Source organism: Chrysochloris asiatica, unplaced genomic scaffold (assembly GCF_000296735.1).
Source record: "Chrysochloris asiatica unplaced genomic scaffold, ChrAsi1.0 scaffold00157, whole genome shotgun sequence".
NCBI classification, from domain to species: Eukaryota; Metazoa; Chordata; class Mammalia; order Afrosoricida; family Chrysochloridae; genus Chrysochloris; species Chrysochloris asiatica.
Genome location: NW_006408675.1, coordinates 5,176,772 through 5,203,735, shown reverse-complemented (window position 1 = coordinate 5,203,735; position 26,964 = coordinate 5,176,772). Strand labels below are relative to the sequence as shown.

The window sequence follows — 26,964 nt, the reverse complement described above, 5'->3', positions numbered from 1 at the left end:
AGAATGCAGCAATGAAGAAATTTATTGATATTTAGATGAGGTAGGGCTAGCTGGTTTGAAGTTTAGGGAGTTGTGTAGACTGCTGAACCTATGGGCACTGATCTAGCTCCTCAGATGCTGAGAGTGAATGAAGAAGCCTGCTGAACTGAAGGGCAGGGAGAAGTGTGTGGATTCCCAAGCTTGCAGTTATTATCCATTTAACCTAATGTGGATGGTTAAGGCTCAATTGACCAGAACCCAACCAACTGAAGAAAGAGATGTTTGAACTAGTGTCAATTGCTGCAACATTGATGGCTTGCTGTGTACTGGACCGTGCTTATGAATGAAGATGCTTAAAATTCCAAGAAGAACAGAAGATTTTTTACATCAAGGAACATGCTTGTCTCCTGAGAGTAGTGGGTTGATAGAGATAGGCAATTTAGAAATTGGACATCTAAAATGGAGTGGGAGTGGGGATAAAGGCATGAAGTGGCTGGCTTACAAGCTCTCATAGGTATGCTTACAGTTAAAATGCTGTGGGTAAATTGAATCCATCATGTATGAAAGGCTTAATGACTAGAAGTGCCAGAGTGTGGTCTGTGGTGTAGTGAATTATGTAATGTCTCTTATAGCCTTAGTCTGTAACTTATACCAAATGTTTCTGCTCTGCTGGGTCTGGGTAAGAGAAGGTGGGATAGGATGACATGATTCAGCTGTTCATTGCTATTGTAAAAACTTGGCACTCTAGTATAAGTAGAAAATAAACCATCTCAGAAGCAGGAGGAGGGATCTCACTACCATCAAGGAGAAAGAGCCAGAGTGGAGCATGTCCTTTGGATCCTGATATCCCAGTTCATTGAAACTCCTCAGTCCAGGGACAGAAATCTGTGACACCAGGGGAGTGGCAGAGAAGTAGCAGCAGCAGAACCAAGATCTAGAACATGAAACAGCAGTGGGCTTCCTAGTCCACAGAACAAGTACAACTGCTTGACTTTGGGCAGGAAGATTACTTTAAGAGTGGGGTGCCTCCAGACACATAAGTGGCAGAGTTAGGTTTGCTGAGCCATGGAGCTAGGGACAGTATTTTCAGGATGAGGCTTATGGTGGAGTGGTGTGTTCTATAGGCATTTATCAGCAACTGACTGGAATAACTGTGTTCTGAGTATTTTCTGATCCTGTATTATAATCTGTTAATTTCCCAAATAAGCCTCATAACTGTGAATATTGTCTGTTTGCCCATTGCATGGATTATCAAATCCAACTGATGAGTAGAGAGGGTTGTGGGAGGAATGTTTGGTTCATATTTTTTTTGCAGGGGAATACAATTCAACGTATAAAAGTACTTTAATTTTTTTCTTTTTTCTTTTTTCTCTTCTTCTTAGTTTTCTCTAAACAAACTGATGGTCTTACTAAGAAGAGCTATTGTAAGGATAACAAATTGTAAGAATAAAAAAAGCAACAAATCAATGTTATTGATTGAATTATTTTCCTCCAAAATATGTGTTATAAATTCTAATCCCTATACATTCGGTTATGGAGCCCTTGTGGTACTGTGGGTTAAGCGTCAGGCTGCTAACCCCCAGGTTGGTGGTTCAAAACCACCACTTGCTTCACAGGAGAAAGATGAGGCTATCTACTACCATAAACATTTGTGGTCTCACTGTGAGTCAGAATGGTCTCAGTAGCAGAGGGTTTGTTTTGGATTTGGTATACTGTTATTATAATCTCATTTGGGATTCATTTTCATTACGTTAATGAGGCACAATGAAGTAGAGTATAGCATAAATCAATGCCTTTTTATATATAAATGAGAAGATTAAGCAGGAAAGAGAGGAAGACACGCACCACATAATTGCCAAGGAACCTTGGAATATCTGTAAAGGGACAAGGATCTTCCATCAGAGCCAGAACTCTGAATTTGGACTTCTAACCTCCTAAACTGAGAAAAGAAATTTCCTTAAAGCTATCCCCTTGTGGTATTTTTGTTATAGCAACACTGGATAACTAAGACAATCAGCAAATGAATCTAAAGTGTGAAGCACAGAAGTGCTGAGTAAATGGAACCTTTTATTTGTTCTCTGCAGGTAAAATACATACTGACACTGAGCGTGTGAGCAAACAGCTGCCCACCAGAAAACCTGCTTAGTCTCTGACCATCAGGTGCAGTGTACGTAAATGAAAAACATCTGGTTTAACTTCATACAGGCTTCTGGGATTTTAGTCAACTAAAATAAACGTAGGATGAAAGAAACTTCAGGGGGAACTCTGCATTCAAAAGTACTACCATGCTTGATTGTGTGAACTGAATATTAAACTGGAAAATGAAATGTTTTTGTCAACTGTCTGAATCTATTGTGAGTAGTTGCAATATGCATTTACACAATGCTGCTTTTACAAGGATTAAAGTTTCTAATTCCAAGTTCAATACATATGGTGAAGCTCTGCTTTCACTCTTCCACCAAGATTTGTATAAGGGAGGCTGAAATAAGATCAAGCAAACGTATGACAAACCCCTATCACATTTTCAACCGAAACAACACCAAAATAAGCCAAAGTCCCCTAAAAGCCTGACATAGTCAATCCACCTCTGTATACCCAGCCGGGCCATAAATGTCAGTTGTTCTACTTAAACAGAAACAGAGGGCCTGTCTCATGTCTCAATGGGGAGCCAAGTGAGATGACAAACAGGCCCGGAGAAAAGAGCCAATTGTTTAAAAAACTGCAAAGCTGGTGTACTTGGAGTTCTCAAAAAGCATTCATTGCTGAACATCAAATTTTTAGCTATCAAAAGGCCACTGTTAAAGAGTTAAAACCTCATCCCACAAGAGGTCCTGGATAACATGTGATAGGAATAGAAATGCCTCTGTACGTTTTCTTTCTTAAAACATGCCAGAGAAAAGAACTCAGTCTAGTACAAGAGAATCACTGAGTGGTTGGGAAAAGGTTAACTGCCTTAGCGTCTAAAGTCATTGAAATATACCCTGCAGAAACACTAAAACAAATAGTGCACTCATACATTCATGCCCATAAGCAACATGCCCATAAACAACTGAAGGGTAAGTGTGAGATTGTACCCACAAAGTAATTTCTAAAAAAAAAAAAAAAAAAAAAAAGACACATGCTTAATATGTCCTAGAGAAAGAAAGACTTTGTTTTGTTTTAAAGAAAAAAAAGACAGAAATCCCATGGCTTTCAGAATTCCAAATAGCTTACATATAATTTTTATTCTGTGAAAATTTGAAGTGCTTCTAAGAGAAGATAGAAAGGTCTCACTATTGCACCACTCCACTCTTGCCTTAGCAACTTTCCTACAATAGACTCACGCTAACCTTTGACAGTAACACCCTGTCAATTCCAGCCTGTGCCTTAGAAGGGGACAGTCTCCAGTGATGTTGCTGGGAAATCCTTTCTCCACAGTTCAAGGAGAATGAAGTTGTCAGTGATGTCTAATGAATATAGATAGGTAACATGGGCAGAACTATCACACACCCGCCAGCTCTGTGTCTTTCTGGGGCCTGGCATTACCTTGTGAATGTCATACTCAGGGCAGAAGACATCGTTCTCTGAATACTCAGTAGTTCCATTGCTGTTGTTAAGTGCCTTCGAGTCGGTTCCAACTCATAGTGACCCTGTATAGGGCTGAGGAGCGACTGGTGAGCTTGAACCCCCAACCTTCCGGTTCAAACTGCCTTTGTAGTACAGCATATTAACCCGAGTGCCACACCAGGACTTCAGTTCCACTTCTCGGTGGGGTAAAATCATTGGAACAAGAAATCTAAAGGAACAAAAATCACGTTGAAAGTGTTTCTGAAACAGTAAATTTTGTGTCTATTAAACAGAGGGTCATTTGATTTGGCTGTGTTTCCAAAAATGCTTGTGGGCAGAATGGTCTGATGGGGGCATTCCCAGCAAGTTTATCCAGTGTGAAAATCTGCTCTGAGAAGTTTCCCCTTCAAAAAAGAACACCCCCTTCATCTCTAATTCAGAAGTGGATGTTCCTTTACCTGATGCAAAGGGGACTCTAGAGGTATTGAAAGTTTGTCTGCCCAAAGATTGCTCCTGAATTTGCTTTTCAATTAAAGGCACTTATTTGAAGAAGGTGTAGGATGAGCATACTTGGGTAAAAGGGCAGGGTTGGGGAGGAGTTAGTCTTGAGCAGAAGCAAATGTGAAAACCCTGCAAGCATGGTATGTTGTTAAGTGTCTTTGAGTCAGTTCCAACTCACAGCGACCCTGCAGGCATGAGATGAACAGGGACAACTAGGTACTGGGAAAATCAGTCTGATCTGCCACTGAGTTGTGGGATGACACAGATTAGACAGCATTTCCTTTCTTGCATATGGAGTCTCCATGAGTAGGGGTCAACTCAACAGCAGCTAACATCAACAATGAAGTCTCCCTATTTCCTACTTCTCCTAGCAGAGGACCTGATCTAACAAACATGTACATCACTGCATAATCTACAACTTACTCTTGTGACAAAATGGCAACCGCTAAAGGCAGTATGGACAGAACCACATTTAACACCAAGTTCCATTTGCAGGAGGTCAAAGAAAGCAAGTGCTGTCAGGAAATGTACCCTCTGCCTCTGCCCCTGCCCCTTAAACCACCATCCACCATTAAATGCCTTTATATGAGGATCTCACGGAATATCAGGTGAACTTCAAAAGTACTAAGGTCAGATTGAGAGGTTCCTGCTTGGTTTACATAATTGATCTGATCAATTTGGGCTGGAAAGAGAAATTTTCTCTGGTTTCTAAAGGTAGCAATTAGATCCTATGAACATTTGAGGAGAAAAAAATCCATTATTTCTTTTCTTTCTTGAGAGATGATTTTTTTCCCTCCTCCTTTGGAAGGTTTGTAGTACTTTGTTTCCATCTGAGCCAGAAAAGTGTACATTTCCTTTAGCCAATCCTTTGGTCTGCTCTGGATGACCGCCTTCAAGTTATCTATCCCTTCATCAAGCCCTAACCCTTTCCTGCTGATTTCTGTTTCTTCAACTTCCTCCTGAGCCCTCCTTTACCTTGCATTCATCTTTTGCTTCGATTCTTTGACAAAGGCTTTAGAGGATGGGCCCTCTCGAGCGTCAATGGCTTGTTGAATGACATTCCTTATACCGGGTTCCTCTGTGTACTGCACACCAACACAGACTCCATGATCTGACCCATGTCACTCTTAAAGTCCAGGTAGACCTGTTTGATACCATCCAACTCTTCTTCCAAACCTTTGTATGCCGTTTCAAAGCCCGAATGTCCTCTAAAGATATCTTTTAAAAGAGTACCCTCCAATTCATCTCCCAGTCCTACTTCTGGGTGAGCTCGGCGGAGTCTCCCAGTCCTACTTCTGGGTGAGCTCGGCGGAGTCCTCGTCCACCGCACCCTGATCATTGTACTCTACCCTCTGCTCTTTGTCACTTAAAACCGAATAGACGTTCCCGAGGATCTGGAAACAGCGGGTGGCGTCCACCTTGTGGTCCTCTCCCACCCAGTCCTGGTTCAGCGGCAGGAACACCCTGTGGTAGCCGCTTTGGACCTCTCAGTCCGAGTCCTCGCGCCTCACGTCCAGCACCTGGTAAAGGTTGGAGGTGCGGAACACGTCTTCGCACAGCTCCAGCAGCCCCATGTCTGGCATGGGACCTGAGCAGGCGGCGGCCTCCGCGACAACAGCGGGTCTTAGCAATATCGCTAGAGCCCAGGACAGCTCCCTTTATTTTGGAAGTAGATTGCCAGACCTTTCTTCTGAGGGGCTTTTGGGTGGACGTAAACCTACAACCTTTTGCTTAGCAGCTGAGCTAATTCATCATTTGCACTCTATGCCTAAATCCTACTCAAGCTCAGAAGGGCATTGATAGTTGAGGATTAGACTTGGAAATGCTCCTTAATGAGGCCGTATTCCGCTGAGAGGGCACCTCTGAAAGCTGCACCAAAGCCATCACCTCCAGGAGTAATTAGAAGGCAGGCCACAAGACACCATGTGAAAGAACCGTACCAGCTCGTTCCTCTGCTGTTGCAGGGAGAGGCTCTACCCTGGACAGTTCTGACTTCTGCCCAGAGACCATCTAGCAGCAGGATGCCTGCAGGTGCCCCATGACTTTGCTCAACTCTATTTGAGAAATAAAGACAAGCGTCGAGTGATCTGGGTTTGAAGCTACTTTCAAGTGGTAAAGAACAGATCCATTTCCTGAAGTTTACTGGAATCAGTTGTCCCTTGGGAGATAACTCAGACGCTGGAGTTTAACACATGGCTCCTAAAGGACCCCCAAAGGGTGACTTGGCTATGAAAAACCTTTGTATAGGAGGAAAGATTAAATGGATACAAGTTTAGAAGTCATGGCAAAGGCTGATCATGGTCCACCTTGGTGGCCTGGAATGGTCTGACCTAGTAGAAGGACCTCCCTTCCTTGGAATAGATCCAGCCAGTGCCTCAGGGACCTGGATTCTTGTTCCATGCTGCCTCTCCCATTAAGCAATGACCACAGCACCACAGAGGATGACCAATCTTGGAAAGATTAGCATTCTACATACTTGGTTTAAAAAAAAAAAAAATTATGTAACTGGTGTTCTACATTTTCCTAGAATCTTTGACTCTCTGAGGACTAGTTCTTGTTCTTGCTGTTAAGGGAGAAGTATTCAAAAATATTAATGTACAGTTACTTTTGATTAACACCATTTAGCCAAATGATATAACTGTTACATGATCAGAAATCCTGTGAGTGCCCACTCAAATCCCTTCTTCATTGCCTAAAGATGTAAGCTGGGGCCCTTCAAAATAAAATAGCTCACACTTCAGGCTTGTATTTCAAAAGGATTCATTCATCATGGTGCGAGGTGGTGAGCTGAGGGGTTTGGCCCCATAACAACTCTAAAAGTTTGCTGTGATTTGGAGAGAATAGCAGCCTATGTTCTGAATAGAAAGGGGAAATAAGGGACAAAGTTCTCAGTTGAACAATAATAAGCGATGAATAAGATGAAATTGCTTCAAAAAGATGTACAGCCAACATTGGAGGAGAACATTCATACATGTGCTGCCAGTTAGAGCTAGGTCATGTCCAGCAGCAGACTGATGGGGATAAATGGATGAGTACGTTAAGAGCATCTCAGGCAGCTCTCATCAGAATGTTCTGTTCTCACAATTATATATGTACGGTCCAGGAGCAGAGGGCCCTGGGACCATCAATGGAGAAGAACGGAGAGCAGGCCCCTACCCAGAGAAGCAGTAAGGCCTGAGATGGAGACAGAGAAGATGACATGAAGAGATGGAGTGGCTGGGGACTTGTGATCCAGAGAGGGAAAGGGGCTGAGGACTGTGGGGGGAGTGGGAGGCGCAGGCTTTCAAGGTATATCCTTTGGTTGGGTGATGATGCATGGACAGGATGGTAACCATGGCATTGAGACGATATACAATAGAATGAATGTAAAACTATTGTTCTCCCATGTAAACTATCACACAATTCACAATAAAACATTTATTTAAAAAATTATATATGTATAGATGTAAAAGCAATGGGCATATTAAAACAAAGATGTTGCTGTTGTTAGGTGGTGTCGAGTTAGTTCCGACTCATAGTGACCCTGTATAGGGTTTCTGAGGAGTAGCTGGTGGGTTTGAACTGCTGACCTTATAGTTTTAAGTCCAGTGCTGACCAACAGCACCATACCCGAAATCCAAAAATGAAGATATCACTGTTTACATCTAAGTCTCTTGCATTTCAACCTGTGGGTCCTTAGAGTTGAGAATAACTTCAGAAGACAGCGATTGTTATGTAAGGTAACTTGCGTAAGACTAGGTAATGTTTCTTTCTGTACATGGGGTTGAAACAGATTCAGACACAATCAATAATCACAAGAATGTTGGGGAGAAAGAACAAACTAACAAAAAATAAACCCTAAGCATCAACTGCTTGGCCCTTGAATATGAGATGGAAGCAACACTATTGCGACTGAAAATCGGCGTCACTTCTCAGATGTTCCCTTCATTTGTTCACTCCCCTGGTGTGTGTCCACAGATGTCCTCAGATGGCTGGTGACCCTCGGAGGCTGTGAAACAGTGACAAGGAGACAGTGCATCCCTGCAGGCCTTGGAAGATGCAGTCTTACCCACATGTTTCTGCTGAGATGATAAGTATTCACAGCATGACATTCTGAGAAAAAAAAAAATTACATAAAAGCAATTTTTCTTAGTGCTATTTCTGGTCTTTTTATGAGTCACTCACTGTCTTCTGAAGTGCTTGCATTGCTAATGAGGACTTTCAAGGCACAATACAGCAAGGAGTTTTCAGAATTCTCTTGGATTGGGGAATAAAGAAATTGCTGTTTCATCCTGAAGGGGTACAGACAACTAGTGGAAGAGCCAGTCATTTATGCTAGGCTAGGTGTGGCGCTGTAGGATAAGTACTGGACGTTAATAGCAAGGTAAGCAGTTCAAACCCACCAGCTGCTCTCCGGTGGCTATGTTTCAGAACCGACTTGACAGCACTTAACAACAGCAACAACAACCTACAAAGTCAATTACCTACAAAATGCTAAATCAGTGCATCCAGCGTCTCTCACATCTGCCTCAGTACATGTTTAATGCTTCAAAGATTTGGGCACATTAGCACCTGTCTTCTTTATCATCTACCTGTCTCACAGAGTGTTCTGAATTGCATTATGTCTCCCCAGAGGATATGTTGCATCTTCATATGAATTTTTCCTCTGTCTTTCTCTCTATCTCATCTCTTTTGTAAGAGTTACTCAGATTGGATTCGGACCCAGCCCGTCAATATGAACTCATGTTAACTGAACCGATCACATCTTCATGGACCCTATGTCATAGTCATAGCTACCAGGTAGCAATGTATCCTAGGAAGGCAGGTGCTAATTTGCACAATTAGTTGAGAGCCGTCCATTCATGAGGTTACTTTGAAAGTGATAAATCATTACCCAAGCATGACAAATTCCTAAGGTGTCCCTTTGTAAAAATGAGGAAAAGGAGACACACCAAGATTGTAGTTTGCCTAGAGAGGCCCACAAAACCAGTACATGGTCCACCATCTAGGGCTTCACTCTTTTTCCCTATGCTCCACTTTCATTCCAAACCCTCAAAACTCAAGAATCATCCCTTTCTGCAGGTTGATCCAGTCCCTTGGTCTATTTAAGGAAGGAGTGTTTCTGAAACAGCAAGTTTTGTATATGTCAAACAGAGGATCACTTGAAGGTCTAAACAGAGACTAGCGAGAGCAGGAGGAGAAATCCTTACTTACTTATCCAGGTGGAAACACAAGTTCCTATCGTGCCAATTCCTGCCTATGGTGATCTCATGTGTGCCATAGTAGAACTGTGTTCCAATGGGTTTTCAAAGACTGGTTTTTCAGAAATAAATCATGAGTGCTTTCCTCCAACATGTCTTTGGGTGGACTTGAACATTCAACCTTTCAATTAGCAACCAAATATGCTAGCCATTTGCACAACCCAAGATTTCTACATAGGCAGAAAGACTTCTCATTTTGGAAGACGTAAATGAGCTCTTTTTGAATAGGATCTCCACATGTAGTTAATTCCTTTAACAATGGGGCTGCTTACCCCACCAACAAAAATGGGAACCAATTGGAATTGAGTTAATTCTGAGGTGGGTGTTACTTTATTTACTGTTTTCTAATTCTTCCTTCTGGACAGTGTTGTCACTGAATAGAACAACTTCCCTGTCATGGCACCAAAGTCATACTTCCTTCATCCCTTCCCCCCATTTCTTTTGAATTTTAAGATGATCTCAGCAAAAGGCAATACTACAGATTCCTACTCTCTTTTTGACAGGTGAGGCAGTTCAGACCCAGAGAAGTTTAATGACTTTCCCAAGTTCACACAGTTAATTTGTGGCACAGATGTTGTTGTTTAGTGCTGTTGAGTCTGTTCCAACTCATAGCAACCCTGTATAGGGTTTCTAAGGAGCAGCTGGTGGGTTTGAACCACCGACCTTGTGGTTCAAATTGACCTTGCAGTCCAGTGCTGATCCCACAGCACCACACATAGTTGTTGTTCTTAAGTGCTGTTGAATCGATTCCGACCCATAGCGACACTCTATAGTGTTTCCAAGGAGAAGCTGGTGAGCTTGAACCACCAACCTTGAAGTTCAAATGACCTTGTGGTCTGACGCATTAGCCCACAGCGCCATACTAGGACCCCACACATATAGTAAGTAGCATGTATTTATTTATTTTTTTCCTTCTCTCTCTTTCTTATGCCTAGCTCATTACCTAGCATGTAGTGAGTGAATCAATACTTGACATAATAAAGAAATGCTTTTTGTATCGTGTAACATACCAATCATTTTCTTTTTTTGTTTTTGCTCTGATTGGACATGGGATAGAGACTAGAAATGCAAACCACTTTTATTAGTATTAGTTTGGCCCAGAAGTGAAAGGAGCAGGAACCCAGGGCTAAAGATTTTGAGAGTGCATGTTTTTGTTTGCTACATAGGGTCCCCTTCCCTGTTCCCTTTAGTTGTCATCACACTGCATAATTTGTGGATAGACATCATGACTAGCTCTTGTTCTTGCCTGGAAATGTGTGTGTACCTCTATGTGTTTGTACATGTACACATATGTGTATGATGTGTGGGCAGAAGTAGAATCCCTAACCCTTGGCAGGTAGGTGGGACACGAGGTGGTCAGGAAGAGCGTGGTATGTACAGCTGCAGTTCCTGGTCTACCAAATCACTCTGTGGCTTGCCTTGTTGGCAAGAGGCATCTTGTCACATTTGCAGGTTAGCATGAAACTGAAGAAGAGCTCATTTTTAGCGATTGAATTGTAATGCACTCAAGGCTGCCTCCACCCACCTGTGAGTAGGCAGAGAACAGAAAAGCTGTGTCCCTTGTGTTACCTGAAATAAGTAACAATCATTCGTAGCTCAGATACGTCAGGCCTGAACTTGCTTTGGGCCCTCTGATTGCTCCCTGACCCTGAGGATTGCTCAGTCTAGCTCTGCTGTGTGTATGAGCAGGGCAGGCTGAGAGAGAGGCCTTTGCATGTGCCTTATAAGTTAGCTATTGAGTATGTTTGCAGGTCATGTGTCATTTGAGTGAAGAAGGACACTATGATTTTCAATCTAATTGTACTGTAAACTCTACTTCAAAATAATTTCTAAAACTCAGTGCATTATAAGGGGCAAAAATCTATTGCTTCTGTCTTCCTTTGTCAAAGAAAATCAGTCCTATTTTTTGTCAAGGGTTGACAAAGTGTTGCAAGCTTATCCATCAACTCCTTTCTAAGGACAGATTCAATGCAGACAAAGGCAAGGGGGTCCTTTGTGACCCACTTGTACTGTTTTTTATCCTAATATATTGGTTTTATTTGAGTTCATGGAGCCTGAAGTCCTCTGACCGGAGGTAGCAAACTTAAAAGCATGTTAAAGGTTGTTTAGGCCTAAAAAAAAGCAAGTTGTGATTAAATTATAACAAGGAACCTTATCTGAAGAGTTTATTATATTTTCATGTGTAGAGCTATGCCTGATACATAGCTGTTCAAAAGCGTTGTTGTTTTTTTTTCATTTAAAACTTCGCAAAAGCAATATTTCACAGTGAAAATCAAAAGATACCTGAGAAAAGGTTTTATTGTCCACAGAGACAAGAGCAGAGGAATGGATGAGATGAAGCTTTTAAATGGACTCCACCTGGTGAGTATGGCACAGGCAGAACTTAAAGCCTCCAAGGTCATGGTGACATTTAATGACTTCCCTTCAAAATCTAAGGGAATGCCTCCAAGAACTGCCCTCATTGCTAAGAGACCAGAAGAACTGGATGGTGCCCAACTGCCATTACTAAGTATTTTGATCAACGATTCCATAGACTTCTGATTAAAAAGAGAGAAATACAGAATAGAATTTCAAGTTTTCATGATTCTAGACTTTTTGGAGCCATGAAGGATGGATGAATGTCTAAAATGATTACCTTGAGACAATTTAAAAATTTTAAACCAAAAATATCCCCTGAAGTCTTCTTAAAATGAATCAATTATGTAACTGAACTAGTGAAAACAGTTTACTATGAACACTATGCCCTTCTAAGAACTATAAATATGAGATCAAAGGGACAATGGCAACTTGAGCCTTTGGTGGCAGAGAGTAGATGCTATGGTGATGGTGGTGGTGATGTGCCGTGGCGTCGATTCCGACTCATAGAGACCCTGTACAGGGTTTCCGAGGCTGTAAATCTTTGCGGGAGCAGAAAGCCTCATCTTTCACCTGCGGAACAGCTGGTAGTTTCTAACTTCTGACCTTGCGATTCGCAGCCTGATTTATAACCACTAAGCTACCAGAGCTCCTTGAGGGAGGGACAGATCAGAAAAGGAGGGCAAGAAAGGTTGTGCCACTGAGCATGTAATCAATGCCATTAAATTATTTGTAGAACCTGTTGAATTGGTGTATAATTTGCTAGGTATATTTTCAACTACATAAATAAGTAAAACTCAAAAGGAAACAAAACAACATCAGCGTAACAATCTGTTTCACTGACATTACTACAAACCTCAAAGAATAGTGGCTAATGGTGGAATAAAATGCTTTAAACCACAGTGAATATGAGAGTGGAAAAAAAAAAAAAAAGTCAAGATATAAAGATGCTTGAACTCCATCAAATCCATGGTTCTAGAAAGATTTGTAAAGAACTCCTATGGAGTAATGGTTAAGCACCCAGCTGCTAACCCAGATGTTGACGATTCAAACCCACCAAGCCAAACTGCTTCTGTAAAGATTGCATACCAACCAGCCAGCCTGCTGCCATCCTGTCATTTCTGACTCAGCAACCCTAAGGAATCCTATGGAGCAAATACTACTTGGTCACATAGGGTTGCAATGAGAAAGCACACACAACACAAAGACTTAAAACTCATTAGTTCACTCTTACATAGGCTGCTAGTGAAATAAGGGTGGCCCCAAAGAACAGGCAAGAAATTCAGAATGAGATGCCGCAGGCCAGATATCAGACTTCTGACAAAGTATCAGACTCTTATGGCTGGAAGGAGCCTTGAAGGTGGTGTCTTTTGTTTAAAATTCTAAACTTGTTCCTGAGATGCGGTCAGAGAAAGGATTTGCAAACTACCGCTGGGGGCCCAAACCAGTCCACCACCTGGTTTTGGATGGCCTGTCAGCTAAGAATGCCTTTTACATTTTTAAATGACTGAAAAATACCAACAGAAGAATATATTGCAACACACACACACACAATCACATGAAATTAATATATTTTGGTGTCCATTTTGTTATTGTTGTTGTTGTTAAGTGTCATTGAGTTGTTTCCAACTCATAGCAACCCTGTATAGGTTTTCTGAGGAGCAGCTGGTGAGTTTGAACCACCGACCTTGAGATTCAAATGACCTGTGGTACAGTGCATTATCCTGCAGTGCCACAGCTGCCATCAACTCAGCCCCTGATTTCTGGGGACCCCATGTACAATGAACTAAACGTAGCCTGGTATTGAGTCATCCCCATGATTGGTTGTGAATCAGAACTTTGTGATCCATAAGCTTTTCGTTGGCTGAGTTTTCACAGGTAGATCACCATGACTTTTTCCCTAGTCTGTCTTAATCTGGAAGCTCCACTGAAGCCTGTTTGGAATCATACTGTTAAATGCCATTGAGTTGGTTCTGACTCATAGCAACCCTGTATAGGGTTTAGGAGGGGCAGCTAGTGGATTTGAAGTGCTAACCTTGTGGTTAGCAGTTCAGTGTTTATCCTACAATGCCACACCAGGAGTCCATTTGACATCCTAGCAACACGCAATCTACCATTAACAATCAGGTATTGGCTACCCATGAAGTGAATTGGCTAGGAATTGAACTCTACTCTCCCACGTGGTAGGCGATAGTTCTACTGCTGAACCAACAATTCTTCCTTCATTCAGTGCCCATAAATTAAGTTTTATTGAACACAACTTTATCCATTCATTTGTGTATTGTCTATGTCTGCTTTTGTGCTACAATAACAGAGTTATTTGCAACAGAGACCCAATGACCCACAAAATCTAAGGTATTTATTATTTTGTTCTTTATAGATGGTTGCCATCCTCCTCTAAGACCACAGGAAGGAAAGAATTAAGAACAGGGAGCATTCTGGACACCTCTTCCAGGACCAGAGAGGAGAGGTTTGTATTTCCCACCCAAGATTTCTTCACCAAGGAAGAGAAGCAGAGGCCAAGTTGCTCTTGAACAAGCCCTCTGCCATTACCCCTCTGGTAATTTCCAAGGTTGTACAGTCATTAAAGTAAATGATCTATGCATTTGCAGCTTCCCGCTAAAGCTGTTCAGGCCACCCTATTATCTCATGGTAAATAACAGACTGTAATTACACAAATGTGTAATTATATCACTGGGGAGGCAGAGAGAGGCACATGGTTGCTCAGTTTGTGGGTCTGGGCTGAGTGATCTGCCAGACATTCCACAAGCCTTCAGGGGCAGCATTCTGGATGAGCTGGTTGGTTGATAAAGGGCCTCTCCGAGAGGAATATTATGTGGATGAACAGTTTTCATGCTACTCTGGTTTTGTAGACTATGCCTGCCATGTAGAGCTTAAAGGAAGCAAACATAGAAGAAGCAAATGTGAACCTCTGGGCAGTTAGTATTTATCTGCTAGTGTTCCCCGGGCTTTGCATTGAAACCTTCAGTGCTTTTTGGAGTGTGGAGAATGTTAGGAGGGAAGGGGAAGACAATGTGGTATTGTTCACCACCAACAAGCCTGAGTCATTCCTTTGTTAAGATGGATCTGAAGTGGCTGCATCTGTGTGTGCTGTGAAGTCAGCACAATTGACATTGTTTATAGCCCTGTTTGTTGTGGCTGCTCCATGTGTAGAGATTTGGCTATGGGAGAGGTTTCCATATTAAAGCCGTTCCTCTGAGTGCTTGGTGGTTGGGTCTCCAGTTACATAAATCTTTGCCTGCCATGCTCCAGACCCAGCAGCCCAGCCTGGAATGATTTGGGAGTGGAGGTTAGCACATAGAGTGGTTAACTTGTGTCTGAGGGAGAACAGGGATCTTGAAGTGGAGAGAAAGGCCAGAAGAGTACTCAGACACAGGGGACATGTGCTGACCTATTTCTAGTGTACCACATGAATTTTTCCAGCAAAAAGCAATTTAGAACTTTAATCTGTACCTTGGAAATGAGTGAAGCTGAAGTCTAAAAAAAAAAAAAAAAAAGTTTCAGCTCCTCTATGAAAGGTAGCACAGGGTAGTAGGGAGGGAGGGGTTAAAGCAGAGTTGTTTGTTTTTTGTTTTGTTTTTTTTTCCATGCATTGATCTGACGCAACTATGAGGATAGAAGGAAGAGCACCAGACTTTGTGTAGCAAACACACACTTTCTCACAGTTATTCAATCATATGCTACTATTCTAGGTGCTGTTCAGGAGGGGTTTTGCAGCTAAAATTAGAGTTCCTGATCAGTTGACTTTAAGATTATATTGGTGGGTCTGACATAATCAGAAAAGTTCTTTAAAGGAGGCTCAAGCATTCCCTTTAGAGCAATACTCCAAAGAGCAGCTGAAATGTTCCCTTCCCGACTGTCTGCAAAACAGCTGATGTACCAGTCAGCTTCTGAGCTTCCCTTCCTCCCCAACCACTCTCTGAATTTCAGTCTTGCTAAGTAAGCTTCCACTATCCTTGTAGTACAGTTCTTGTAATTAATCTCTATCTGGAGTCCTGGTGTGACACTGTGGATGAATGCATGGGATTGCAATGTCGTTTGAACTTCAAAGTTCAAGCTCACCAGCCGCTCCTTGGAAACCCTATACAGGGTTGCTATGGGTCAGAACTGACTTGATGGTACTTAACAACAACAACATCTATCTAGCTATAATTTATCTACCTACTTGTTACAACCATCTCCCAGGTCTTGCTTGATGGAGCTACCAGAGACACAAAAGGTTGAAAGTGAAAGAAGATGTTTTTATTTGGGTGGCTAAGCAAAGAAACACATCAGGACTTAGTTCACCAAGACAGTTCCCTGAGTTCTGGGATGAGGTCTTTTATTAGAATAGAATCAAATGGATCTTGACTGAAAGCAGAGTAAACCAGAAAGATGTTTACTTGTGCTTTATTGACTATGCAAAGGCATTCAACTGTGTCAATCATAGCAAACTAAGGATCACATTGAGAAGAATGGTAATTCCAGAACACTTAATTGTGTTTATGAGGTATATGCACATAGAGAAAGAGGCAGGTGTTCAAACAGAACAAGGTGGTACTGAATGATTTAAAATCAGGAAAGGTATGCACTAGGATTGCATCATTTCACCATACTTATTCATTATGTATGCAGAGTAAATAATCCAAGAAGCTGGATTATATGAAGAAGAATGTGGCATCAGGGTTGGAGGAAGACTCATCAACAGCCTATAGATTACAAAACCTTGCTTGCTGAAAGCTAATAGGATTCAAAATACTTACTGATGAAGATAAAAGACTATGATCTTTAGTATGGATTGTACCTCAATGTAAAGAAAACAAAAATCCTCACCACTGGACCATAAATAACATCATGATAAAAGGAGAAAAGTTTGAAGTTATCTAAGACTTCATTTTGCTTAGATCCACAATCAATGCTCATGGAAGTAGCCGTCACAAAATCAAGAGATATATTGCATTGGACAAATTTTCTGAAAAAGACCTCTTTAAAGTATTCAAGAGCAAAGATGTCACTTTGAGGACTAAAGTACATCTAACCCAAGACATGGTATTTTCAATGGCCTCATATGCATGGGAAAGTTGGACAGTGAATAAGGAAGATCATAGAAGAATCAATGCACTTAAATTACTGTGTTGGTGAAGAATATTGAAAGTGCTATGGACTGCCAGAGAAGCAAATTTGTATTGAAAGAAGTGATTCCAGAATGCTCCTTAGAAATGACACTGTTGTTTTGCCCAGCGAAGGAACAGCTTACACAAGAAAGTTAGTTGTCTATACCAGCAATGGCTACCATAGAGCAGTTGACCTAATACCTATCCCTTATTGGTTCTGCTTGTCTAGTTAACAAGCGAAGTCTAGCCATGCAAACTTACCTGAACCACATGACCAAGGCATTATGAAGTCCAGCATCAAAATTGTTCTCAACCTCAACTTATCTAAGAAATATAATACTTTTCTCTCAAAAACAGAGGTCATTTGGGGCATAATTTTCCATAATTATGTTAGTGGGGGTGCAACAGAAACTCAGTGAGAATTTATAGCTTACAAGTTCTCATGGAAGTTCTACGATCTTCCATCCATACCTGCAGGAGAGACCTCTATTGAGCTGACAAGACCTCATTGCATTTCTTGGTATTATGGTCTCCTAAAAATGTGTCCAAGTAGAAGAATGTTAGGACCTGGTGATGGCTGGCTGATAGGTCATAGACACTAAATCTTGATTCTGCATAAGCTTTACTCTGTCCTGCCCACTTCCAGCCCCTGGGCAAGAAAGACAAGGCCTAAGGGGGCCATTGATAGACTGTTTGATTTATGTTCTTAGAGTTACGTGTTCAGTAGAACATCTGTTGGAAACAATTTTCTGTACTTAGATCATCTGTGTCTCCATTCTCCCAGTAGACCTTGGGACACAGTTATAGGAAAGTCTATGTTCACATGGTGAGGTAGCAGCATGATGTAGTAGTGGGGAGGCAGAGCTCCTGGTTTTAATACGAGCCCATCTTGAGATCCACTAGTTCTTTAAGGAAGGATACAATGGATCTGGCAGTAGGAGAAAAGGAGTGTGTGCAAAGATGGGAGAATGTCAGACATGGATGAGGAAAGGAGTCCTATTGCTTTCAGTCTCCTCATCCAATTTTCAGAATTCCCATCCAGGGAGGCCTCACTATCCAGGTGGGTATCCCCAAGACTAGGAATTCCTGTGTTTGACTTTGTATATGTTTATTTTGCATTCAGACTGTCAGATCTACAGGTCTGTGAAAACACAACGTAGGAGGTTTCTGCTTGATGTTTACTTCAAAAAAGATCTGGAAGCCACTGACGTACAAGAAGTATGTTTTTAATGATGCACTCATTTAAATTCTATCTATGAGAAGACACAGTGTGCATACTTCCAAGCTAAATAATCTACTTTTGTGTTCTCCACCAAACAACCCTCACATTACAGCTAAAGTAGTACTCATTGATAATAACATCAGTTCCTCTTTTAGTATCTCTGTGTGGACAAGGGAGTGCAGTGTCCAGTGGGAGAATTCTGTACTTTTATGAAGGAGACCTGGATTCAATTCTTGACCAATGCATCTCAGGTACAGCTAATACCATCTATTAGTGTTGCTGTTATTTGTTGTTAAGTGCCATCAAGTTGGTTTTGACTCATTTTGTTGTTGTTAGATGCCATTGAGTTGACACAGACTAATCGTGACCCTATAAACAACAGAATGAAACACTGCTGAGTCCTGGGCCAACCTCACAATTGTTGGCACACTCAAGCCCATTGATGCTTCCACTTGGCCAATCCATCTCACTGGGGGAATTCCTCTTTTTCTCTGACCCTCCACCTTACCAAACATGATATCCTTCTCCAGAGACTGGTCCCTCATGACAATCTGTCCAAAGTATGAGAGATGAAGTTTGGCCATCCTTGCCACCAAGGAGAACTCTGACTGCACTTCTTCCAACACAAATCTGTTTGTTCTTTTGGCAGCCCATGACACTTTCAATATTCTCTTCCAATACCATAACTCAAACACATCAATTCTTCTAGAATCTTCCTTTTTCACTGTCCAACTTTCACATGCATATGAAGTTATTGAAAATACAATGGCTTGGGTCAAGCGCACCTTAGTCCTCAAGTTGACATCTTTGCTCTTCACCCCTTTAAAGGGTTTTATGCAGCAGATTTGCATAATGCAATATGTCATCTGATTTCTTGACTGCTGCTTTCATGAGTGTTGATAGTTAATCCAAGAAGAATGAAGTCCTTGACAACATCAATCTTTTCTCTTTTGATAAGAATGCTGTTTATTGGTCCAGTGGTGAAAATTTTTGTTTTCTTTACGCTGAGATGCAATCCATACAGGAGGCTGTGGTCTTAGATCTTCATCAGTGAGTATTTTAAGTCCTCTTCACTTTTAACAGTCAAGGTTGTATCATCTGCATATCGCAGGTTGTTAATGAGTCTTCCTCCAATCCTGATGCCATGTTTTTCTTCATAGAACCCAGATTCTCAGATTATTTGCTCAGTTTACAGGTTAAATAAGTATAGTGAAAGAACACAACCCTGTCACACACCTTTCTTAATTTTAAACCACTCAGTGTTCCCATGTTCTATTCGAACAACTGCCTCTTGGTCCGTGTACAGATTTCTCATGAGCACAATTAAGTGTTCTGCTATATTCCTACTTCGCAATGTTATTCATAGCTTGTCATGATCCACACAATCAAAAGCTTGACTCATAGCAACACCGTATAGGGTTTCCAAGGATTTGCTGGTGAGTTTGAACCACGACTTTGAGATTCAAACCAATTTGTGGTTCAGTACTTATCCTACAGTGCCACACCAGGACTCCATTTGTCAGTAGAGACTTGCATGTTGCTATGATGCTAAACAAGTTTCAGTGATACTTCCAGATTAAGATTGACTAGGGACAAAAAGCCTGGTGACCTATGTCTTCCAAAAATCAGTCCGTGATAACCTTGTGCATGACAACAGTCAGATCTGCAAGTAGTCATAGGGACAGTGCAGGACCGGCAGCATTTCTTTCTGTTGAGCATGAGGTTGTCATGAATTATGGGACAATTCAACAGCAACAATGTGTGTGTGCATCAGTGAACTAAGCTCAACCCAGGAGAATCACAGCGACAGTAAAATCAGATTTATTTTCTTTATGAAAATCTTATATTGAACCTTTATCCTCAGCAAAAGTTGAGGTCTTTTTTTAGTTGTTCAGAATGAGACTATAGGGTAATATCAGTTTGAGAACAAACTTTTGGCTGAGATTAAAGATTGGCTGGGTCAAGTTTCTGGAAAGTTGAAAAGAAAAGAAAATCACTTGAGACAAGACATATCTCTGTGCTTTGTTGAGACAAAATCAATTTTATATTATGGTGGGGAAAATAAAACTGATCATGTGAATACTATTCCCAAATGGAGAGAGAATACTTTCACAAATGAAAAATATATGTGTGCACATGCATATTTACACATACACACTCAATAAAAGCAAAGGAAGGATTACATTCACAGAAATTGTCTTTTTCCATCTCTTAAAACCTCACAAAATTTGCATTATTTTTTAATGTTAACAGATATAATCCTTAAATCCATGAATCTCAATAAGGTTTATGAACTTTCCTATAAAACAGGCATTATGTCTGTGCTTAATATATTTCTAGGGCAAAAATTGAGACACAATGTGTGACACACAGAATTTGCAGGGGGAGAAAGAAACCATTCCAGGAAATCCTGGATATGCGGTTGCTTTAATGATGCCACATGTAGAATATCAACACTTTTTAAAGTTCTTCTGTTGTAAGAGTTATATCCCATTTATTACTTACATCCCCATTCCTGAGGTTCCTACAAGATCTGGGGTATGCAGCAGGGCTCAATATGCTTGCGTGGTACTTACTTTACTGTTTATAAAATCTTTTTACACTTCTTTTATTTAATCATCAAAAGCTCTTTGAAAGCAAAGACACTGTTATGATTATACCCATTTTATTGAGGGAAAAAAAACAAAGCCACTGACGTCAGTCATGTTGATTTCAACTCAAAGTGACCCTACATAGGATTTCTAAGAGTATAAATCTTTATGGGTGCTGAAAATCTCATCCTTCTCCCTCAGAGCGACTGATGGGTTTGAACCACTAACCTTTAAATTAGAAGTCCAATATCTAACCCACAACACCACCAGGGATCTTATATTTTTATTGGAAATACTATTAAATTCCCCATTTTATTGTTATAGACAAAGGGAATGGCTGTCAAAGGTCATTCAAATAGTAAATGGCAGAGCGGAGACTCATAAACACTCACTGATTGATTAATGGATTGATTAATTTGAAGAATTGGGTTTCATTACTTATGTAATTGGCAAGGATAAAAATAGAATTGACTATTTTGTTGATAGGGTCAGATGTGATGCTGCTGCCCCTGCTGTGAGTACCCATATGTGCAACTAGTTTGTAAAGGAATTTGGCAAAAATATGACAGGTCTTTGAGATATTCCACTGTTTCTAATCATCTCATTTCTAAGAATCTGTTTTATGAGTAGAGCCCTGATGTGGCACTGTAGGATAAGCACTGGACTTCAAGGTCAATTAGAATTGCAAGGTTGGCAGTTCAAACTCACCAGCTGCTCTATGGAAACCCTATACAGGGTTGCTATGAGTCGGAACAGACTTGACTGCACTTAGAAACTACAACACTGTATGGAGGCAAAACATTTACTTAGCATCCCATTGTTGGACATTTAGATTACTTATAGGATTGTTGTTGTTATTGTATGCGACCTTGTATAGGAGTTTCTGAGGAGTAGCTGGTGGGTTTGCACCACTCACATTATAGTTAGTAGTCCGGTTGCCTTCAAATGACATTTAAAGGTACATTTTTTCTTTTCAGTTTTTATTGTGAACTGAGTGATAGTTTACATGGGAGAACATTGACTTTACATCATTGTTTCATTGAAATGATTACAATCTACTCCATGCATCATCATTCAACAGTATTTGATTCCATTCCTTATTTTATTTTTGGCGGGGGGTGGTGGATGTACACAAAAACACTCAGGAATATGTAATTATGTAATAATTTAAATAAGCAAAAGGCACATTCTGCAAGCCTGCCCCCTGGATGCCAGCACCCAGTTCCTTTCTTTCCATGAGTGTAGAGTCCTCAGTTGCTCCCACTCTCCATGTCATTATTTCTGCCTCCATCTCTGGTGTTGCTGCTTCTCTAGATAGGGTCCCACATTCTGCTTATGCTCTTCTCCCTTGATGGTCCTAGGGTCCTCTGTTTCTGGACTGTAAGATTAACTGCTTTCCCGTTTTTGTTACAAAACTTCTACCTTTACACTTGTGAGAGTTGCAATTAGTCATGATAACAATTTATCACTATTGAATCATAAGAATCTCACCCCCATCTCTATTCACCAGACCCGTCTAGACAAGATGAAAACTCTTCAGTGGGGTCTCTACCTTACTCTGCATACTCTTAAGCTAAAATCCCTCCTGAAAACTTGTAAGCCAGTTCTCATTAACTCTGTGCCTTTATCGCCCCCTCATTTACAGAGGGGATAGGCTTGATACTTGATGTGAAGACTCCTTCCCTCTCAGTTGATAATTTGAGCTACTACATCCATAAGTGTATGTCAAGTTCATCAAATTGTAGCAATTTACACCATTAACTTTATAAATTTTTTTTTTTTTTAATCTTAGCTAGTAGAGTTCTGATTATCAAGCCATCAAGGCTAGGTCAAATGGGAACTATCTGTAAGTTTGGGTGTTCCTGTGTGTCTCCCTTCTCTTCATATAAGCTGGATATATCACTCTCAGCTCTAGCCCTCCATGGCTATGTCCTTGTTCATGTGCTCAGGAGTCACCAGGTTTCACCACAGTTTGGAACAACCAGCCCTTCCTCTTCTCTCTCTCTCTTCTCTAGGTCAGTGCGGAATGTGGTTGAACTCAGCCAATTTCTTCATTGCTGCCTTTCCCCCTCTTCCACTAACAAGTAGACCAACATGGGCGCCAGAAAGCTTACATGCCTGCTCATGTGTTCCCTTTGAATTTCAGTCTTGGAGGGGGTTTTATCCTGAAGGGACTTGGTTGCTTTCCTTGATGGCTCCCCAGTGAACAATTTCCTTGTTGTTGTAGTAGCCAATCATACTGCTATTTTTGTTTTGGATTTTTCCTGCTGATCTTTCTTTGAAGATGTATTGTCTGTTGCTCTAGCTGTTCCAGGCTGGTCTGTTTGTCCTTTCTAGTGGAAATGTCCCACCTCATAAGGTTCTGAACGGGACTCAGAATTCCACCTAGGCTCTTATACACTGCAAAGGCTCTGCAAGAAGACTGTTTCACTGGGCAAGTTCTAGAATCCCCACAGGTAACTATTCTTGTTAAAATATTAAGTGACAAAAGTAGGGCAGAAACCTTGATAGTAGAGTACTGTTTTGAAAAGTAAGATGAGAAACCATAAAATACAACAACAACAAAATTAGTGGTAACTCTCTCTGGGAAATTTGCTATTGATAGCTTTTATTTCAATTTATGCTTTTTATTATTTTTTTCATTTTTGAATGATCTGCAAATAGTTCTTACTTGTTTTCCTTTTATGAAATAAGGAGGGTTTTTGTGTCTGGCCACTGGAGGATCTTGTTGTTGGTAGGTGTCATGAAGTAGGTTCTGATTCATAGTAACTCTATCTACAACAGAATAAAACACTGCCTGCTCCTGCACTATCCTCACAATTGTTATGTTTGAGCCCATTACTGCTGCCGCTGTACCGGTCTAAGTCATTGGGGTCTTTTTTGTTGGCCTTCCACTTTTCCAAGCTTGATGTCCTTCTCCGGGGACTGGTCCTTCCTGACATGTCTGAAGTAGGACAAATGAAGGCTCGCCATCTTGGCTTCTAAGGAACATTCTGGTTGTACTTCTTCCAAGACAGATTTGTTTTTTCTAGCAGTCCATGGTACTTTTAATATTCATATCCAACACAACAATTCAAATACATTCATTCTTCCTCTGGTCTTCCTTATTCATTGTTTATCTTTCACCTGCATATGAGGCTATTGAAAATACCATGACTTGGGTTGTTGTTGTTGTTAAGTGCAGTTAAGTTGGTTCCAACTAATAGCAACCATGTATAGGGTTTCCGAGGAGTGCATGGTGAGCTCGAACCGCTGACCTTGCAGTTCAAATAAACCTTGAAATCAAGCACATTAATCCACTGTGCCACACCATGGCTCCATGACTTGGGTTTGGTCCTCAAACTGATATAGTTGTTTTCTAACACATAAAAGAGGTCTTGTGCAACAGATTTACCTAATGCAATAATAGGTCATTTGATTTCTTTGTTGCTGCTTTCATGAGTGTTGATTGCGGATCCAAGCAAAATGAAGTCTGACAATTTCAATCATGTTTCCATTAATCACGATGTTTTCTATTGGTCCAATTGTGAATATTTTTGCTTTCTTTACTTTGAGTTGCAATCCATACTTAAGACTAGAGTATTTGATCTTTATCAGCAAGTATTTTAAGTTATCTTCACATTCAGTAAGCAAGGTTGTATCATCTGCATATCACAGGTTGTTAATGGGTCTTCCTCCAATCCTGATGCCATGTTTTTCTTCATATAATCCAGTTTCTTGGATTATTTATTCAGCATACAGATTGAATAAATATGTGAACAATTTTAACAACTAAAATCTTGACAAGTAGGATTAAGTGCTATCGAGTTGGTTCTTACTCATAGGGACTCTCTATAGGGTTTTTGAGGCTGCAAAACTTTATAGGAGCAGGAAAGCCTCATTTTTCTTCGTGGACTTGAACTGCTGACCTTGTGGTTAGCAGTCCAATGGGTAGCCTATTAATTCCCCTTGTGGAAGGGGAACATAGCAGACAAATTCAGAGTTCTTGTAAGGATACTCTCTAGCTTCTAGGCTTCTAGGCCACACTTTCTGCATCAAAGAAAAGGAGACACTCTCATCTCTCACTAAACATTTTTTTGCCCACTGAGATGCTGCATGCTCCCTAGGTACTTCCTTTTTTCCTCTCCCTGCTTGTTTCTCCTGGTTCTCTGTCCCTAATGTTTTTCTAAAGTGTGTGTGGGGTGGGTAAGCATGGGGTGGTGGGAGTAGGATCATCTGCTAAGCATTTAAGTTTCTTTTTTGGATTTAATAGTTTATTATGATTTATGTCATTTAAAAAAATCAGTTCATTAAACTATGTAGAAATAAGTATGCAAAACAACAACAACAACAACAAAACTGCAAAACAAAATATAACTTTAAACATGTTTAAGAGTAGATAGATTATCCGAAATATCAGATTATTCAGTTGCTTCATTATTACCCTATGGTGGCCAAGTAATCTTTAACTTCAGTTGGAATAAACCTCCTAAATCCAGCTTCATTGCAGATACCAACTTCTATGTTATCTTCTATCATTCTGCCCTCAAAACTTTCCTTTAGGGTTAAGATGGCTGTATGGATGGCATCTTTAAGTTCCAGATCTTCCTTATATCTTTTCTCCAGGAAATTTCTTCCATTCACATTTCTTTCCTATTGCTGTGACTTTCCAGGCAAAGTAAGCTGCAGATGTATCTGGCTGAAATAAATATGGTCACCCCTCATTCCAACCAAAAGTAAGTAAAGAAACTCCAAATGTATGTATGTCACCTGATTGGGTGTATTTTTGCATCATAGAAGCTACTTTCAGTACCAACTGTGCTGTAGGGATGGGCTTTTGGTAAACACGATAGTACTGCTGAGCTAGTTTTCAAGCTCTGTGTATAAGTACTCTGTAATCTGTTCCCATGCCACTATACACTAAACCTATATGCTTGGTGATTAGTTCCACTTTGCATATACTTCACTCATCATACAGAACAGATTTCTATTTCTTTTCTGTTGCTAACACCACACCATTTGCAGCTTTAGTTTCCACTGAAGGGGCTCCTTCATTACAGCAGCCATAGCATATTCAATCTGGACGAGTTTACCAGATGGGCGAATGTTGTCAACAAAAAGTTGTAACCACGTTCCACCATCTTTCCCTGAATAGCCTCATTTCACAGTTTCTTACTTACAAGCGTTACCATTCCACAGGTATTTCCCCTCCATAGGAAAGGAGTATCTATTACCTGGGGCTAAAGAGGAGATAGGTACAAAAAGGAAAATGTTCTGACATCCACTTTACACATTTATTTATATGGGGGATCTTTTTACATAACTGAATGCCAGCAAAAAACTGATACGGAGAAAGTTCAGTTAGGCTTCCTGAGTCTTGCTGCAGTGGAAGCTGTGTTAGTCAGAAGCCAGTGGAGACAGGCAGAACTTACTTCCTGTTTTTTTAGGTTGCCAAGATTGATATGGATGCATTTTGGCATAATTAATGGAACAAAGCTTGCTTCAAATTCCTGCTGAGAATGCTCCTTTGGGCCAGCTAGAGGCAAAGAGTATAAAGGCAAAAATAACTTCTGCCAAAGGGTCAATTCTGACTCACAGTGACCCTGTACGAAAGAGTAGAACTGCCCCATGGGGTTTCCAAGGTTGGAGTCCTGGTGTGGCGCTGCGGGTTAATGTGCTTGATTGCAAAGTCAGTGTGAACCACAAGGTTCATGGTTCATGCTCACCAGCTGCTACTCGGAAACCCTATACAGGGTCACGATGGGTTGGAACCAACTCAATGGCACTTAATAACAACAACAACCATCTTTATGGAAGCAAACAGTCACAGGTTTGTTCCCACAGGACAACTGGTGGATTCAAACTGCCAACCTTTTGGTTAGCAGCCAAGTATCTAATTACTGCACCACCAAGGCTCACAGAATTTGATTGTTGTTGTTAGGTGCCTTGTAATTAGTTCTGTGTTGTTTGAGCCCACTGTTCCTGCCACTGTGTTAATCCATCTAGTTGGGGCTGTTCTCCCTTCTCACTGATCACTCTACCATGCGTGGAGTTCTTCTCCAAGGACTGGGTTCTCCTGAGGACATGTATGTAGTATGCTGATTTCTGAGGAGCTTTCTGGCTGTACTACTTCCAAGATTGATTTATTTGTTCTGGCAATCCATGGTACTTTAACTATTCTTCTCTAACACCATAAATCAGATGTATCAATTAATTGTGCTTATGAGGAACCTGTACATAGACAAAGAGGCACTTGTTTGAACAGAACATGGGAACACTGAATGGTTTAACTTAGAAAAAGTGTGTGAAAGGGTTGTATTCTTTCACCATACTTATTCAACCTGTGTGCTAAGCAAAAACCAATAAGCTTGGATATATGAAAAAAATGTGGCATCAGGATTGGAGGAAGACTCATTAACAACCTGTGATATGGAGAT

General features: G+C 40.8%; 2 pseudogenes; both read right to left on the bottom strand.

The window, feature by feature from the left end:
- Positions 1 to 4,783: 4,783 nt before the first annotated feature.
- LOC102818684 lies at positions 4,784 to 5,600 on the bottom strand (annotated as a pseudogene).
- Positions 5,601 to 24,967: 19,367 nt separating this feature from the next.
- LOC102830511 lies at positions 24,968 to 25,668 on the bottom strand (annotated as a pseudogene).
- Between the last annotated feature and the right edge of the window lie 1,296 nt (positions 25,669 to 26,964).